The sequence below is a fragment of the Cynocephalus volans genome, chromosome 16 (genome assembly GCF_027409185.1).
Source record: "Cynocephalus volans isolate mCynVol1 chromosome 16, mCynVol1.pri, whole genome shotgun sequence".
NCBI lineage: Eukaryota > Metazoa > Chordata > Mammalia > Dermoptera > Cynocephalidae > Cynocephalus > Cynocephalus volans.
This window is the reverse complement of record NC_084475.1, coordinates 73,742,096-73,758,561: the sequence shown is the minus strand read 5'-3', so window position 1 is coordinate 73,758,561 and position 16,466 is coordinate 73,742,096.

Genomic DNA, 16,466 nt, shown 5'->3' with positions numbered 1-16,466 from the left:
TTTGAAACTGAACTCTCGCAAGCCCTTTCCACCATAGGCCCCAATGGGCTTCCACATAGAACTTGCCAACCTGAATTCCTACAGGCTAGATGTGAGAGGAACACTCTGCTGATTCCTCCCTTAGAGATAAACTTGCTTCTGAAAGCTCAACCTCCGGGGAGTCTCTTTGGCAGAGATATAGAACACACTTTTCCAAGCCTGTTGGAAGGCATTTGCAGTGTAATTTCGCGTCTAATTTCCCAAACCAAACTGCTTGCAGCTCTAACTGCCTTCTAACTACCACTTCTTCGGTTCAGTGAGATATTCTGGATGCTGAACGGAGAAGCTTCTCTGACGCTTTTTCACAGAGATTTTGAAACTGAAATCGCCAAACCCTTTTCCATCGTAGGCTCCAATGGGCGTCCCCATAGAACTTGCCAACCTGAATTCCTACAGGCTAGATGGGAGAGGCACATTCTGCTGCTTCCTCCCTTAGAGAGAAACTTGCTTCTGAAATCTCAACCTCCGGGGAGTCTATTTGGAAGAGATATAGAACCCAATTATCCAAGCCTGTTGGAAGGCATTTGCAGTGTGATTTCACGTCTAATTTCCCAAACCACACTGCTTGCAGCTCTAACTCCCTTCTACCTACCACTTCTTCGGCTCAGTGAGATATGCTGGATTCTAAACGGGGAAGCTTCTCTGGCGCTTTCTCACAGAGATTTTGAAACTGAACTCTCGCAAGCCGTTTCCACCGTAGGCCCCAATGGGCTTCCCCATAGAACTTGCCAACCTGAATTCCTACAGGCTACATGTGAGAGGCACATTGTGCTGCTTCCTCCCTTAGAGATAAACTAGCTTCTGAAAGCTCAACCTGGGGGAGTCTGTTTGGAAGAGATATAGAACACACTTTTCCAAGCCTGTTGGAAGGCATTTGCAGTGTGATTTTGCGTCTAATTTCCCAAAGCAAACTGCTTGCAGCTCGAACTCCCTTCTAACTACCACTTCTTCGGTTCAGTGAGATATGCTGGATTTTAATCGGAGAAGCATCTCTGACGCTTTTTCTCAGAGATGTTGAAACTGAAATCGCCAAACCCATTTCCATCGTAGGCTCCAATGGGCTTCCCCATAGAACTTGCCAACCTGAGTTCCTACAGGCTAGATGTGAGAGGCACATTCTGCTGCTTCCTCCCTTAGAGTTAAACTAGCGTCTGAAAGCTCACCTCTGGGGCGTCTGTTTGGCAGAGATATAGAACAGATTTTTCCAAGCCTGTTGGAAGGCATTTGCAGTGTGATTTCGCCTCTATTTTCCCAAACCAAACTGATTGCAGCTCTAAATCCCTTCTAACTACCACTTCTTAGGTTCAGTGAGATATGCTGAATTCTAAACGCAGAAGCTTCTCTAATGCTTTTTCACAGAGATTTTGAAACTGAAATCGCCAAACCCGTTCCCAACGTAGGCGCCTATGAGCTTCCCCATAGAACTTGCCAACCTGAATTCCTACAGGCTAGATGTGAGAGGAACATTCTGCTGATTCCTCCCTTTGAGTTAAACTTCCTTCTAAAAGCTCAACCTCCAGGGAATCTCTTTGTCTGAGATATACCACACACATTTTCAAGCCTCTTGGAAGACATTTGCATTGTGATTTCGAGACTAATTTCCCAAACCAAACTGCTTGCAGCTCTAACTCCCTTCTAACTACCACTTCTTCGGCTCAGTGAGATATGCTGGATTCTAAACGCAGAAGCTTCTCTGACGCTTTGTCACAGAGATTTTGAAACTGAAATCTCCCATGCCGTTTCCACCGTAGGCGCCAATGGGCTTCCCCATAGAACTTGCCAACCTGAATTCCTACAGGCTACATGTGAGAGGCACATTCTGCTGCTTCCTCCCTTAGAGTTAAACTAGCTTCTGAAAGCTCAACCTCCGGTGCGTCTGTTTGGCAGAGATATAGAACACATTTTTCCAAGCCTGTTGGAAGGCATTTGCAGTGTGATTTCGTGTCTAATTTCCCAAACCAAACTGCTTGCAGCTCTAACCCCCTTCTAACTACCACTTCTTCGGTTCAGTGAGATATGCTGGATTCTAAACGCACAAGCTTCTCTGACGCTTTTTCACAGAGATTTTGAAACTGAAATCTCCCATGGCGTTTCCACCAGAGGCGGCAATGGGCTTCCCCATAGAACTTGCCAACATGAGTTCCTACTGGCTAGATGTGAGAGGCACATTCTGCTCCTTCCTCCCTTAGAGTTAAACTTGCTTCTGAAAGCTCAACCTCCAGGGCGTCTGTTTGGCAGAGATATAGAACACACCTTTCCAAGCATGTTGGAATGCATTTGCAGTGTGATTTTCCGTCTAATTTCCCAAACCAAACTGCTTGCAGCTCGAACTCCCCTCTAACTACCACTTCTTCGGTTCAGTGAGATATGCTGGATTCTAAACGGGGAAGCTTCTCTGGCTCTTTCTCACAGAGATTTTGAAACTGAACTCTCGCAAGCCATTTCCACCATAGGCCCCAATGTCCTTCCACATAGAACTTGCCAACCTGAATTCCTACAGGCTAGATGTGAAAGGAACACTCTGCTGATTCCTGCCTTAGAGTTAAACTTGCTTCTGAAAGCTCAACCTCCGGGGAGTCTCTTTGGCAGAGATATAGAACACACATTTTTCAAGCCTGTTGGAAGGCATTTGCAGTGTGATTTCGGGTCTAATTTCCCCAACCAAACTGCTTGCATCTCTAACTCCCATCTAACTACCACTTCTTCCGTTCAGTGAGATATGCTGGATTCTGAACGGAGAAGCTTCTCTGACGCTTTTTAACAGAGATTTTGAAACTGAAATCGCCAAACCCGTTTCCATCGTAGGCTCCAATGGGCTTCCCCATAGAACTTGCCAACCTGAATTCCTACAGGCTAGATGGGAGAGGCACATTCTGCTGCTTCCTCCCTTAGAGAGAAACTTGCTTCTGAAAGCTCAACCTCCGGGGAGTCTGTTTGGCAGAGATATAGAACACACTTATCCAAGCCTGTTGGAAGGCATTTGCAGTGTGATTTCGTGTCTAATTTCCCAAAACAATCTGCTTGCAGCTCCAACTCCATTCTAACTACCACTTCTTCGGTTCAGTGAGATATGCTGGATTCTAAACGCAGAAGCTTCTCTAATGCTTTTTCACAGAGATTTTGAAACTGAAATCGCCAAACCCGTTTCCAACGTAGGCGCCTATGAGCTTCCCCATAGAACTTGCCAACCTGAATTCCTACAGGCTAGATGTGAGAGGGACATTCTGCTGATTCCTCCCTTTGAGTTAAACTTCCTTCTAAAAGCTCAACCTCCAGGGAATCTCTTTGTCTGAGATATACCACACACATTTTCAAGCGTCTTGGGAGACATTTGCATTGTGATTTCGAGACTAATTTCCCAAACCAAACTGCTTGCAGCTCTAACTCCCTTCTAACTACCACTTCTTCGGCTCAGTGAGATATGCTGGATTATGAACGGGAAGCTTCTCTGATGCTTTTTCACAGAGATTTTGAAACTGAAATCTCCAAACCGTTTCCAACGTAGGCGCCAATGGGCTTCCCCATAGAACTTGCCAACCTGAATTCCTACAGGCTACATGTGAGAGGCACATTGTGCTGCTTCCTCCCTTAGAGTTAAACTAGCTTCTGAAAGCTCAATCTCCGGGGAGTCTGCTTGGCAGAGATATAGAACACACTTTTCCAAGCCTATTGGAAGGCATTTGCAGTGTGATTTCGCGTCTAATTTCCCAAACCAAACTGCTTGCAGCTCTAACTGCCTTCTAACTACCACTTCTTCGGTTCTGTGAGATATGCTGGATTCTGAACTGAGAACCTTCTCTGACGCTTTTTCACAGAGATTTTGAAACTGAAATCGCCAAGCCCTTTTCCATCGTAGGCTCAAATGGGCTTCCCCATAGAAGTTGCCAACATGAATTCCTACAGGCTAGATGGGAGAGGCACATTCTGTTGCTTCCTCCCTTAGAGAGAAACTTGCTTCTGAAACCTCAACCTCCGGGGAGTCTGTTTGGCAGAGATATAGAACACACTTATCGAAGCCTGTTGGAAGGCATTTGCAGTGTGATTTCGCGTCTAATTTCCCAAACCAAACTGCTTGCTCCTCTAACTCCCTTCTAACTACCACTTCTTCGGTTCAGTGAGATATGCTGGATTCTAAACGCAGAAGCTTCTCTGACGCTTTTTCACAGAGATTTTGAAACTGAAATCTCCCATGCCGTTTCCACCGTAGGCGCCAATGGGCTTCACCATGGAACTTGGCAGCCTGAATTCCCACAGGCTACATGTGAGAGGCACATTCTGCTGCTTCCTCCCTTAGAGTTAAAGGAGCTTCTGAAAGCTCATCATCCGGGGAGTTTGTTTGGCAGAGGTATAGAACACCCCTTTCCAAGCATGTTGGAATGCATTTGCAGTGTGATTTTGCGTCTAATTTCCCAAACCAAACTGCTTGCAGCTCGAACTCCCTTCTAACTACCACTTCTTCGGTTCAGTGAGATATGCTGGATTCTAAACGGGGAAGCTTCTCTGGCTCTTTCTCACAGAGATTTTGAAACTGAACTCTCGCAAGCCGTTTCCACCATAGGCCCCAATGGGCTTCCACATAGAACTTGCCAACCTGAATTCCTACAGGCTAGATGTGAGAGGAACACTCTGCTGATTCCTGCTTTAGAGTTAAACTTGCTTCTGAAAGCTCAACCTCCGGGGAGTCTCTTTGGCAGAGATATAGAACACACATTTTTCAAGCCTGTTGGAAGGCATTTGCAGTGTGATTTCGGGTCTAATTTCCCCAACCAAACTGCTTGCATCTCTAACTCCCATCTAACTACCACTTCTTCCGTTCAGTGAGATATGCTGGATTCTGAACGGAGAAGCTTCTCTGACGCTTTTTCACAGAGACTTTGAAACTGAAATCGCCAAACCCGTTTCCAACGTAGGCTCCAATGGGCTTCCCCATAGATCTTGCCAACCTGAATTCCTACAGGCTAGATGGGAGAGGCACATTCTGCTGCTTCCTCCCTTAGATTTAAACTTGCTTCTGAAAGCTCAACCTCCGGGGAGTCTGTTTGGCAGAGATATAGAACACACATTTCCAAGCCTGTTGGAATGCATTTGCAGTGTGATTTCGTGTCTAATTTCCCAAAACAATCTGCTTGCAGCTCCAACTCCATTCTAACTACCACTTCTTCGGTTCAGTGAGATATGCTGGATTCTAAACGAAGAAGCTTCTCTAATGCTTTTTCACAGAGATTTTGAAACTGAAATCGCCAAACCCGTTTCCAACGTAGGCGCCTATGAGCTTCCCCATAGAACTTGCCAACCTGAATTCCTACAGGCTAGATGTGAGAGGGACATTCTGCTGATTCCTCCCTTTGAGTTAAACTTCCTTCTAAAAGCTCAACCTCCAGGGAATCTCTTTGTCTGAGTTATACCACACACATTTTCAAGCCTCTTGGAAGACATTTGCATTGTGATTTCGAGACTAATTTCCCAAACCAAACTGCTTGCAGCTCTAACTCCCTTCTAACTACCACTTCTTCGGCTCAGTGAGATATGCTGGATTCTGAACGGGAATCTTCTCTGATGCTTTTTCACAGAGATTTTGAAACTGAAATCTCCAAACCGTTTCCAACTTAGGCGCCAATGGGCTTCCCCATAGAACTTGCCAACCTGAATTCCTACAGGCTACATGTGAGAGGCACATTGTGCTGCTTCCTCCCTTAGAGTTAAACTAGCTTCTGAAAGCTCAACCTCCGGGGAGTCTGCTTGGAAGAGATATAGAACACACTTTTCCAAGCCTGTTGGAAGGCATTTGCAGTGTGATTTCGCCTCTAATTTCCCAAACCAAACTGCTTGCAGCTCTAACTGCCTTCTAACTACCACTTCTTCGGTTCAGTGAGATATGCTGGATTCTGAACTGAGAAGCTTCTCTGACGCTTTTTCACAGAGATTTTGAAACTGAAATCGCCAAACCCTTTTCCATCGTAGGCTCAAATGGGCTTCCCCATAGAAGTTGCCAACATGAATTCCTACAGGCTAGATGGGAGAGGCACATTCTGTTGCTTCCACCTTTAGAGAGAAACTTGCTTCTGAAACCTCAACCTCCGGGGAGTCTGTTTGGCAGAGATATAGAACACACTTATCGAAGCCTGTTGGAAGGCATTTGCAGTGTGATTTCGCGTCTAATTTCCCAAACCAAACTGCTTGCACCTCTAACTCCCTTCTAACTACCACTTCTTCGGTTCAGTGAGATATGCTGGATTCTAAACGCACAAGCTTCTCTGACGCTTTTTCACACAGATTTTGAAACTGAAATCGCCAAACCCGTCTCCATCGTAGGCTCCAATGGGCTTCCCCATAGAACTTGCCAACCTGAATTCCTACAGGCTACATGTGAGAGGCACATTCTGCTGCTTCCATCCTTAGAGTTAAACTAGCTTCTGATAGCTCAACCTACGGGGAGTCTGTTTGGTAGAGATATAGAACACATTTTTCCAAGCCTGTTGGAAGGCATTTGCACTGTGATTTCGCGTCTAATTTCCCAAACCAAAATGCTTGCAGCTCTAACCCCCTTCTAACTACCACTTCTTCGGTTGTGTCTTCTCTGACGCTTTTTCACAGAGATTTTGAAACTGAAATCGCCAAACCCGTTTCCATCGTAGGCTCCAATGGGCTTCCCCATAGAACTTGCCAACCTGAGTTCCTACAGGCTAGATGTGAGAGGCACATTCTGCTGCTTCCTCCCTTAGATTTAAACTTGCTTCTGAAAGCTCAACATCCGGGGAGTCTCTTTGGCAGAGATATAGAACACACCTTTCCAAGCCTGTTGGAACGCATTTGCAGTGTGATTTCGCGTCTAATTTCCCAAACCAATCTGCTTGCAGCTCTAACTCCCTTCTACCTACCACTTCTTCGTCTCAGTGAGATATGCTGGATTCTAAACGGGGAAGCTTCTCTGGCGCTTTCTCACAGAGATTTTGAAACTGAACTCTCGCAAGCCGTTTCCACCATAGGCCCCAATGGGCTTCCACATAGAACTTGCCAACCTGAATTCCTACAGGCTAGATGTGAGAGGAACACTCTGCTGATTCCTCCCTTAGAGTTAAACTTGCTTATGGAAGCCCAAACTCCGGGGAGTCTGTTTGGCAGAGATATAGAACACACTTTTCCAAGCCTGTTGGAAGGCATTTGCAGTGTGATTTCGCGTCTAATTTCCCAAACCAAACTGCTTGCAGCTCTAACTGCCTTCTAACTACCACTTCTTCGGTTCAGTGAGATATGCTGGATGCTGAACGGAGAAGCTTCTCTGACGCTTTTTCACAGAGATTTTGAAACTGAAATCGCCAAACCCTTTTCCATCGTAGGCTCCAATGGGCTTCCCCATAGAACTTGCCGACCTGAATTCCTACAGGCTAGATGGGAGAGGCACATTCTGCTGCTTCCTCCCTCAGAGAGAAACTTGCTTCTGAAACCTCAACCTCCGGGGAGTCTGTTTGGCAGAGATATAGAACACAATTATCCAAGCCTGTTGGAAGGCATTTGCAGTGTGATTTCACGTCTAATTTCCCAAACCACACTGCTTGCAGCTCTAACTCCCTTCTAACTACCACTTCTTCGGTTCAGTGAGATATGCTGGATTCTAAACGCAGAAGCTTCTCTGACGCTTTTTCACAGAGATTTTGAAACTGAAATCTCCCATGCCGTTTCCATCGTAGGCGCCAATGGGCTTCACCATGGAACTTGGGAACCTGAATTCCCACAGGCTACATGTGAGAGGCACATTCTGCTGCTTCCTCCCTTAGAGTTAAAGGAGCTTCTGAAAGCTCATCATCCGGGGAGTTTGTTTGGCAGAGATATAGAACACACTTTTCCAAGCCTGTTGGAAGGCATTTGCAGTGTGATTTCGCGTCAAATTTCCCAAACCAAACTGCTTGCAGCTCTAACTGCCTTCTAACTACCACTTCTTCGGTTCAGTGAGATATGCTGGATTCTAAACGCAGAAGCTTCTCTAATGCTTTTTCACAGAGATTTTGAAACTGAAATCGCCAAACCCGTTTCCAACGTAGGCACCTATGAGCTTACCCCTAGAACTTGCCAACCTGAATTCCTACAGGCTAGATGTGAGAGGAACATTCTGCTGATTCCTCCCTTTGAGTTAAACTTCCTTCTAAAAGCTCAACCTCCAGGGAATCTCTTTGTCTGAGATATACCACACACATTTTCAAGCCTCTTGGAAGACATTTTCATTGTGATTTTGAGACTAATTTCCGAAACCAAACTGCTTGCAGCTCTAACTCCCTTCTAACTACCACTTCTTCGGCTCAGTGAGATATGCTGGATTCTGAGCGGGAAGCTTCTCTGATGCTTTTTCACAGAGATTTTGAAACTGAAATCTCCAAACCCGTTTCCAACGTAGGCGCCAATGGGCTTCCCCATAGAACTTGCCAACCTGAATTGCTACAGGCTACATGTGAGAGGCACCTTGAGCTGCTTCCTCCCTTAGAGTTAAACTAGCTTCTGAAAGCTCAACCTCCGGGGAGTCTGTTTGGAGGAGATATACAACACACTTTTCCAAGCCTGTTGGAAGGCATTTGCAGTGTGATTTCGTGTCTAATTTCCCCAACCAAACTGCTTGCATCTCTAACTCCCATCTAACTACCACTTCTTCCGTTCGGTGAGATATGCTGGATTCTGAACGGAGAAGCTTCTCTGACGCTTTTTCACAGAGATTTTGAAACTGAAATCGCCAAACCCGTTTCCATCGTAGGCTCCAATGGGCTTCCCCATAGAACTTGCCAACCTGAATTCCTACAGTCTAGATGGGAGAGGCACATTCTGCTGCTTCCTCCCTTAGAGAGAAACTTGCTTCTGAAACCTCAACCTCCGGGGAGTCTGTTTGGCAGAGATATAGAACACACTTATCCAAGCCAGTTGGAAGGCATTTGCAGTGTGATTTCGTGTCTAATTTCCCAAAACATTCTGCTTGCAGCTCCAACTCCATTCTCACTATCACTTCTTCGGTTCAGTGAGATATGCTGGATTCTAAACGCAGAAGCTTCTCTAATGCTTTTTTACAGAGATTTTGAAACTGAAATCGCCAAACCCGTTTCCAACGTAGGCGCCTATTTGCTTCCCCATAGAACTTGCCAACCTGAATTCCTACAGGCTAGATGTGAGAGGAACATTCTGCTGATTCCTCCTTTTGAGTTAAACTTCCTTCTAAAAGCTCAACCTCCAGGGAATCTCTTTGTCTGAGATATACCACACACATTTTCAAGCCTCTTGGAAGACATTTGCATTGTGATTTTGAGACTAATTTCCGAAACCAAACTGCTTGCAGCTCTAACTCCCTTCTAACTACCACTTCTTCGGCTCAGTGAGATATGCTGGATTCTGAGCGGGAAGCTTCTCTGATGCTTTTTCACCGAGATTTTGAAACTGAAATCTCCAAACCCGTTTTCAACGTAGGCGCCAATGGGCTTCCCCATAGAACTTGCCAACCTGAATTCCTACAGGCTAGATGTGAGAGGCACATTCTGCTGCTTCCTCCCTTAGAGTTAAACTAGCTTCTGAAAGCTCAACCTCCGGGGAGTCTGTTTGGCAGAGATATAGAACACACTTTTCCAAGCCTGTTGGAAGGCATTTGCAGTGTGATTTTGCGTCTAATTTCCCAAAGCAAACTGCTTGCAGCTCGAACTCCCTTCTAACTACCACTTCTTCGGTTCAGTGAGATATGCTGGATTCTAAACGCAGAAGCTTCTCTGACGCTTTTTCACAGAGATTTTGAAACTGAAATCTCCCATGCCGTTTCCACCGTAGGCGCCAATGGGCTTCCCCATAGAACTTGCCAACCTGAATTCCTACACGCTAGATGTGAGAGGCACATTGTGCTGCTTCCTCCCTTAGAGTTAAACTAGCTTCTGAAAGCTCAACCTCCGGTGCGTCTGTTTGGCAGAGATATAGAACACATTTTTCCAAGCCTGTTGGAAGTCATTTGCAGTGTGATTTCGCGTCTAATTTCCCAAAAGAAACTGATTGCAGCTCTAACCCCCTTCTAACTACCACTTCTTCGGTTCAGTGAGATATGCTGGATTCTAAACGCACAAGCTTCTCTGACGCTTTTTCACAGAGATTTTGAAACTGAAATCTCCCATGGCGTTTCCACCAGAGGCAGCAATGGACTTCCCCATAGAACTTGCCAACCTGAATTCCTACAGGCTACATGTGAGAGGCACATTCTGCTGCTTCCATCCTTAGAGTTAAACTAGCTTCTGATAGCTCAACCTACGGGGAGTCTGTTTGGTAGAGATATAGAACACATTTTTCCAAGCCTGCTGGAAGGCATTTGCACTGTGATTTCGCATCTAATTTCCCAAACCAAAGTGCTTGCAGCTCTAACCCCCTTCTAACTACCACTTCTTCGGTTCAGTCTTCTCTGACGCTTTTTCACAGTGATTTTGAAACTGAAATCGCCAAACCCATTTCCATCGTAGGCTCCAATGGGCTTCCCCATAGAACTTGCCAACCTGAGTTCCTACAGGCTAGATGTGAGAGGCACATTCTGCTGCTTCCTCCCTTAGAGTTAAATTAGCGTCTGAAAGCTCACCTCCGGGGCGTCTGTTTGGCAGAGATATAGAACACATTTTTCCAAGCCTGTTGGAAGGCATTTGCAGTGTGATTTCGCGTCTAATTTCCCAAAAGAAACTGATTGCAGCTCTAACCCCCTTCTAACTACCACTTCTTCGGTTCAGTGAGATATGCTGGATTCTAAACGCACAAGCTTCTCTGACGCTTTATCACAGAGATTTTGAAACTGAAATCTCCCATGGCGTTTCCACCAGAGGCAGCAATGGGCTTCCCCATAGAACTTGCCAACCTGAATTCCTACAGGCTACATGTGAGAGGCACATTCTGCTGCTTCCATCCTTAGAGTTAAACTAGCTTCTGATAGCTCAACCTACGGGGAGTCTGTTTGGTAGAGATATAGAACACATTTTTCCAAGCCTGTTGGAAGGCATTTGCACTGTGATTTCGCATCTAATTTCCCAAACCAAAATGCTTGCAGCTCTAACCTCCTTCTAACTACCACTTCTTCGGTTCAGTCTTCTCTGACGCTTTTTCACAGTGATTTTGAAACTGAAATCGCCAAACCCATTTCCATCGTAGGCTCCAATGGGCTTCCCCATAGAACTTGCCAACCTGAGTTCCTACAGGCTAGATGTGAGAGGCACATTCTGCTGGTTCCTCCCTTAGAGTTAAATTAGCGTCTGAAAGCTCACCTCCGGGGCGTCTGTTTGGCAGAGATATAGAACACATTTTTCCAAGCCTGTTGGAAGGCATTTGCAGTGTTATTTCGCGTCTAATTTCCCAAACCAAACTGCTTGCAGCTCTAACCCCCTTCTAACTACCACTTCTTCGGTTCAGTGAGATATGCTGGATTCTAAACGCACAAGCTTCTTTGACGCTTTTTCACAGAGATTTTGAAACTGAAATCTCCCATGGCGTTTCCACCAGAGGCGGCAATGGGCTTCCACATAGAACTTGCCAACATGAGTTCCTACTGGCTAGATGTGAGAGGCACATTCTGCTGCTTCCTCCCTTAGAGTTAAACTTGCTTCTGAAAGCTCAACCTCCAGGGCGTCTGTTTGGCAGAGATATAGAACACACCTTTCCAAGCCTGTTGGAATGCATTTGCAGTGTGATTTTGCGTCTAATTTCCCAAACCAAACTGCTTGCAGCTCGAACTCCCTTCTAACTACCACTTCTTCGGTTCAGTGAGATATGCTGGATTCTAAACGGGGAAGCTTCTCTGGCTCTTTCTCACAGAGATTTTGAAACTGAACTCTCGCAAGCCGTTTCCACCATAGGCCCCAATGGGCTTCCACATAGAACTTGCCAACCTGAATTCCTACAGGCTAGATGTGAGAGGAACACTCTGCTGATTCCTCCCTTAGAGTTAAACTTGCTTCTGAAAGCTCAACCTCCTGGGAATCTCTTTGTCTGAGATATACCACACACATTTTCAAGACTCTTGGAAGACATTTGCATTGTGATTTTGCGTCTAATTTCCGAAACCAAACTGCTTGCAGCTCTAACTCCCTTCTAACTACCACTTCTTCGGTTCAGTGAGATATGCTGGATTCTGAACGGAGAAGCTTCTCTGACGCTTTTTCACAGAGATTTTGAAATTGAAATCGCCAAAACCGTTTCCATCGTAGGCTCCAATGGGCTTCCCCATAGAACTTGCCAACCTGAATTCCTACAGTCTAGATGGGAGAGGCACATTCTGCTGCTTCCTCCCTTAGAGAGAAACTTGCTTCTGAAACCTCAACCTCCGGGGAGTCTGTTTGGCAGAGATATAGAACACACTTATCCAAGCCTGTTGGAAGGCATTTGCAGTGTGATTTCGTGTCTAATTTCCCAAAACAATCTGCTTGCAGCTCCAACTCCATTCTAACTATCACTTCTTCGGTTCAGTGAGATATGCTGGATTCTAAACGCAGAAGTTTCTCTAATGCTTTTTTACAGAGATTTTGAAACTGAAATCGCCAAACCCGTTTCAAACGTAGGCGCCTATTTGCTTCCCCATAGAACTTGCCAACCTGAATTCCTACAGGCTAGATGTGAGAGGCACATTCTGCTGCTTCCTCCCTTAGAGTTAAACTAGCTTCTGAAAGCTCAACCTCCGGTGCGTCTGTTTGGCACAGATATAGAACACATTTTTCCAAGCCTGTTGGAAGGCATTTGCAGTGTGATTTCGCGTCTAATTTCCCAAACCAAACTGCTTGCAGCTCTAACCCCCTTCTAACTACCACTTCTTCGGTTCAGTGAGATATGCTGGATTCTAAACGCACAAGCTTCTCTGACGCTTTTTCACAGAGATTTTGAAACTGAAATCTCCCATGGCGTTTCCACCAGAGGCGGCAAAGGGTTTCCCCATAGAATTTGAAAACATGAGTTCCTACTGGCTAGATGTGAGAGGCACATTCTGCTGCTTCCTCCCTTAGAGTTAAACTTGCTTCTGAAAGCTCAACCTCCAGGGCGTCTGTTTGGCAGAGATATAGAACACACCTTTCCAAGCCTGTTGGAATGCATTTGCAGTGTGATTTTGCGTCTAATTTCCCAAACCAAACTGCTTGCACCTCGAACTCCCTTCTAACTACCACTTCTTCGGTTCAGTGAGATATGCTGGATTCTAAACGGGGAAGCTTCTCTGGCGCTTTCTCACAGAGATTTTGAAACTGAACTCTCGCAAGCCATTTCCACCATAGGCCCCAATGGGCTTCCCCATAGAACTTGCCATCCTGAATTCCTACAGGCTAGATGTGAGAGGAACACTCTGCTGATTCCTCCCTTAGAGTTAAACTTGCTTCTGAAAGCTCAACCTCCGGGGAGTCTGTTTGGCAGAGATATAGAACACAATTTTCCAAGCCTGTTGGAAGGCATTTGCAGTGTGATTTCGCCTCTAATTTCCCAAACCAAACTGATTGCAGCTCTAACTCCCTTCTAACTACCACTTCTTCGGTTCAGTGAGATATGCTGGATTCTAAAAGCAGAAGCTTCTCTAATGCTTTTTCACAGAGATTTTGAAACTGAAATCGCCAAACCTGTTTCCAACGTAGGCGCCTATGAGCTTCCCAATAGAACTTGCCAACCTGAATTCCTACAGGCTAGATGTGAGAGGAACATTCTGCTGATTCCTCCCATTGAGGTAAACTTCCTTCTAAAAGCTCAACCTCCAGGGAATCTCTTTGTCTGAGATATACCACACACATTTTCAAGCCTCTTGGAAGACATTTGCATTGTGATTTCGAGACTAATTTCCCAAACCAAACTGCTTGCAGCTCCAACTCCCTTCTAACTACCACTTCTTCGGCTCAGTGAGATATGCTGGATTCTAAACGGGAAGCTTCTCTGACGCTTTTTCACAGAGATTTTGAAACTGAAATCTCCAAACCCGTTTCCAACGTAGGCGCCAGTGGGCTTCCCCATAGAACTTGCCAACCTGAGTTCCTACAGGCTAGATGTGAGAGGCACATTCTGCTGCTTCCTCCCTTAGAGTTAAACTATCGTCTGAAAGCTCACCTCCGGGGCGTCTGTTTGGCAGAGATATAGAACACATTTTTCCAAGCCTGTTGGAAGGCATTTGCAGTGTGATTTCGCCTCTAATTTCCCAAAACAAACTGATTGCAGCTCTAACTCCCTTCTAACAACCACTTCTTCGGTTCAGTGAGATATGCTGGATTCTAAACACAGAAGCTTCTCTAATGCTTTTTCACAGAGATTTTGAAACTGAAATCGCTAAACCCGTTTCCAACGTAGGCACCTATGAGCTTCCCCATAGAACTTGCCAACCTGAATTCCTACAGGCTAGATGTGAGAGGCACATTCTGCTGCTTCCTCCCTTAGAGTTAAACTAGCTTCTGAAAGCTCAACCTCCGGGGAGTCTGTTTGGAGGAGATATAGAAAACACTTTTCCAAGCCTGTTGGAAGGCATTTGCAGTGTGATTTCGTGTGTAATTTCCAAAAACAAACTGCTTGCAGCTCGAACTCCCTTCTAACTACCACTTCTTCGGTTCAGTGAGATATGCTGGATTCTAAACGCACAAGCTTCTCTGACGCTTTTTCACAGAGATTTTGAAACTGAAATCTCCCATGGCGTTTCCACCAGAGGCGGCAATGGGCTTCCCCATAGAACTTGCCAACATGAGTTCCTACAGGCTAGATGTGAGAGGCACATTCTGCTGCTTCCTCCCTTAGAGTTAAACTTGCTTCTGAAAGCTCAACCTCCGGGGAGTCTGTTTGGCAGAGATATACTACACACTTTTCCAAGCCTGTTGGAACGCATTTGCAGTGTGATTTCGGGTCTAATTTTCCCAACCAAACTGCTTGCATCTCTAACTCCCTTCTAACTACCACTTCTTCCGTTCAGTGAGATATGCTGGATTCTGAACGGAGAAGCTTCTCTGACGCTTTTTCACAGAGATTTTGAAACTGAAATCGCCAAACCCGTTTCCATCGTAGGCTCCAATGGGCTTCCCCATAAAACTTGCCAACCTGAATTCCCACAGGCTACATGTGAGAGGCACATTCTGCTGCTTCCTCCCTTAGAGTTAAACGAGCTTCTGAAAGCTCATCATCCGGGGAGTTTGTTTGGCAGAGATATAGAACACACTTTTCCAAGCCTGTTGGAAGGCATTTGCAGTGTGATTTCACGTCTAATTTCCCAAACCAGACTGCTTGCAGCTATAACTGCTTTCTAACTACCACTTCTTCGGTTCAGTGAGATATGCTGGATTCTGAACGGAGAAGCTTCTCTGACGCTTTTTCACAGAGATTTTGAAACTGAAATCGCCAAACCCTTTTCCATCGTAGGCTCCAATGGGCTTCCCCAAAGAACTTGCCAACCTGAATTCCTACAGGCTAGATGTGAGAGGAACATTCTGCTGATTCCTCCTTTTGAGTTAAACTTCCTTCTAAAAGCTCAACCTCCAGGGAATCTCTTTGTCTGAGATATACCACACACATTTTCAAGCCTCTTGGAAGACATTTGCATTGTGATTTTGAGACTAATTTCCGAAACCAAACTGCTTGCAGCTCTAACTCCCTTCTAACTACCACTTCTTCGGCTCAGTGAGATATGCTGGATTCTGAGCGGGAAGCTTCTCTGATGCTTTTTCACAGAGATTTTGAAACTGAAATCTCCAAACCCGTTTCTAACGTAGGCGCCAAATGGCTTCCCCATAGAACTTGCCAACCTGAATTCCTACAGGCTAGATGGGAGAGGCACATTCTGCTGCTTCCTCCCTTAGAGAGAAACTTGCTTCTGAAACCACAACCTCCGGGGAGTCTGTTTGGCAGAGATATAGAACACACTTATCCAAGCCTGTTGGAAGGCATTTGCAGTGTGATTTCACGTCTAATTTCCCAAACCACACTGCTTGCAGCTCTAACTCCCTTCTAACTACCACTTCTTCGGTTCAGTGATATATGCTGGATTCTATGCGGGGAAGCTTCTCTGACGGTTTTTCACAGAGATTTTGAAACTGAAATCTCCAACCCCGTTTCCAACGTATGCGCCAATGGGCTTCCCCATAGAACTTGCCAACCTGAATTCCTACACGCTAGATGTGAGAGGCACATTCTGCTGCTTCCTCCCTTAGAGTTAAACTAGGTTCTGAAAGCTCAACCTCCGGGGAGTCTGTTTGGAAGACATATAGAACACACTTTTCCAAGCCTGTTGGAAGGCATTTGCAGTGTGATTTCGCGTCTAATTTCCCAAAAGAAACTGATTGCAGCTCTAACCCCCTTCTAACTACCACTTCTTCGGTTCAGTGAGATATGCTGGATTCTAAACGCACAAGCTTCTCTGACGCTTTTTCACAGAGATTTTGAAACTGAAATCTCCCATGGCGTTTCCATCAGAGGCGGCAATGGGCTTCCCCATAGAACTT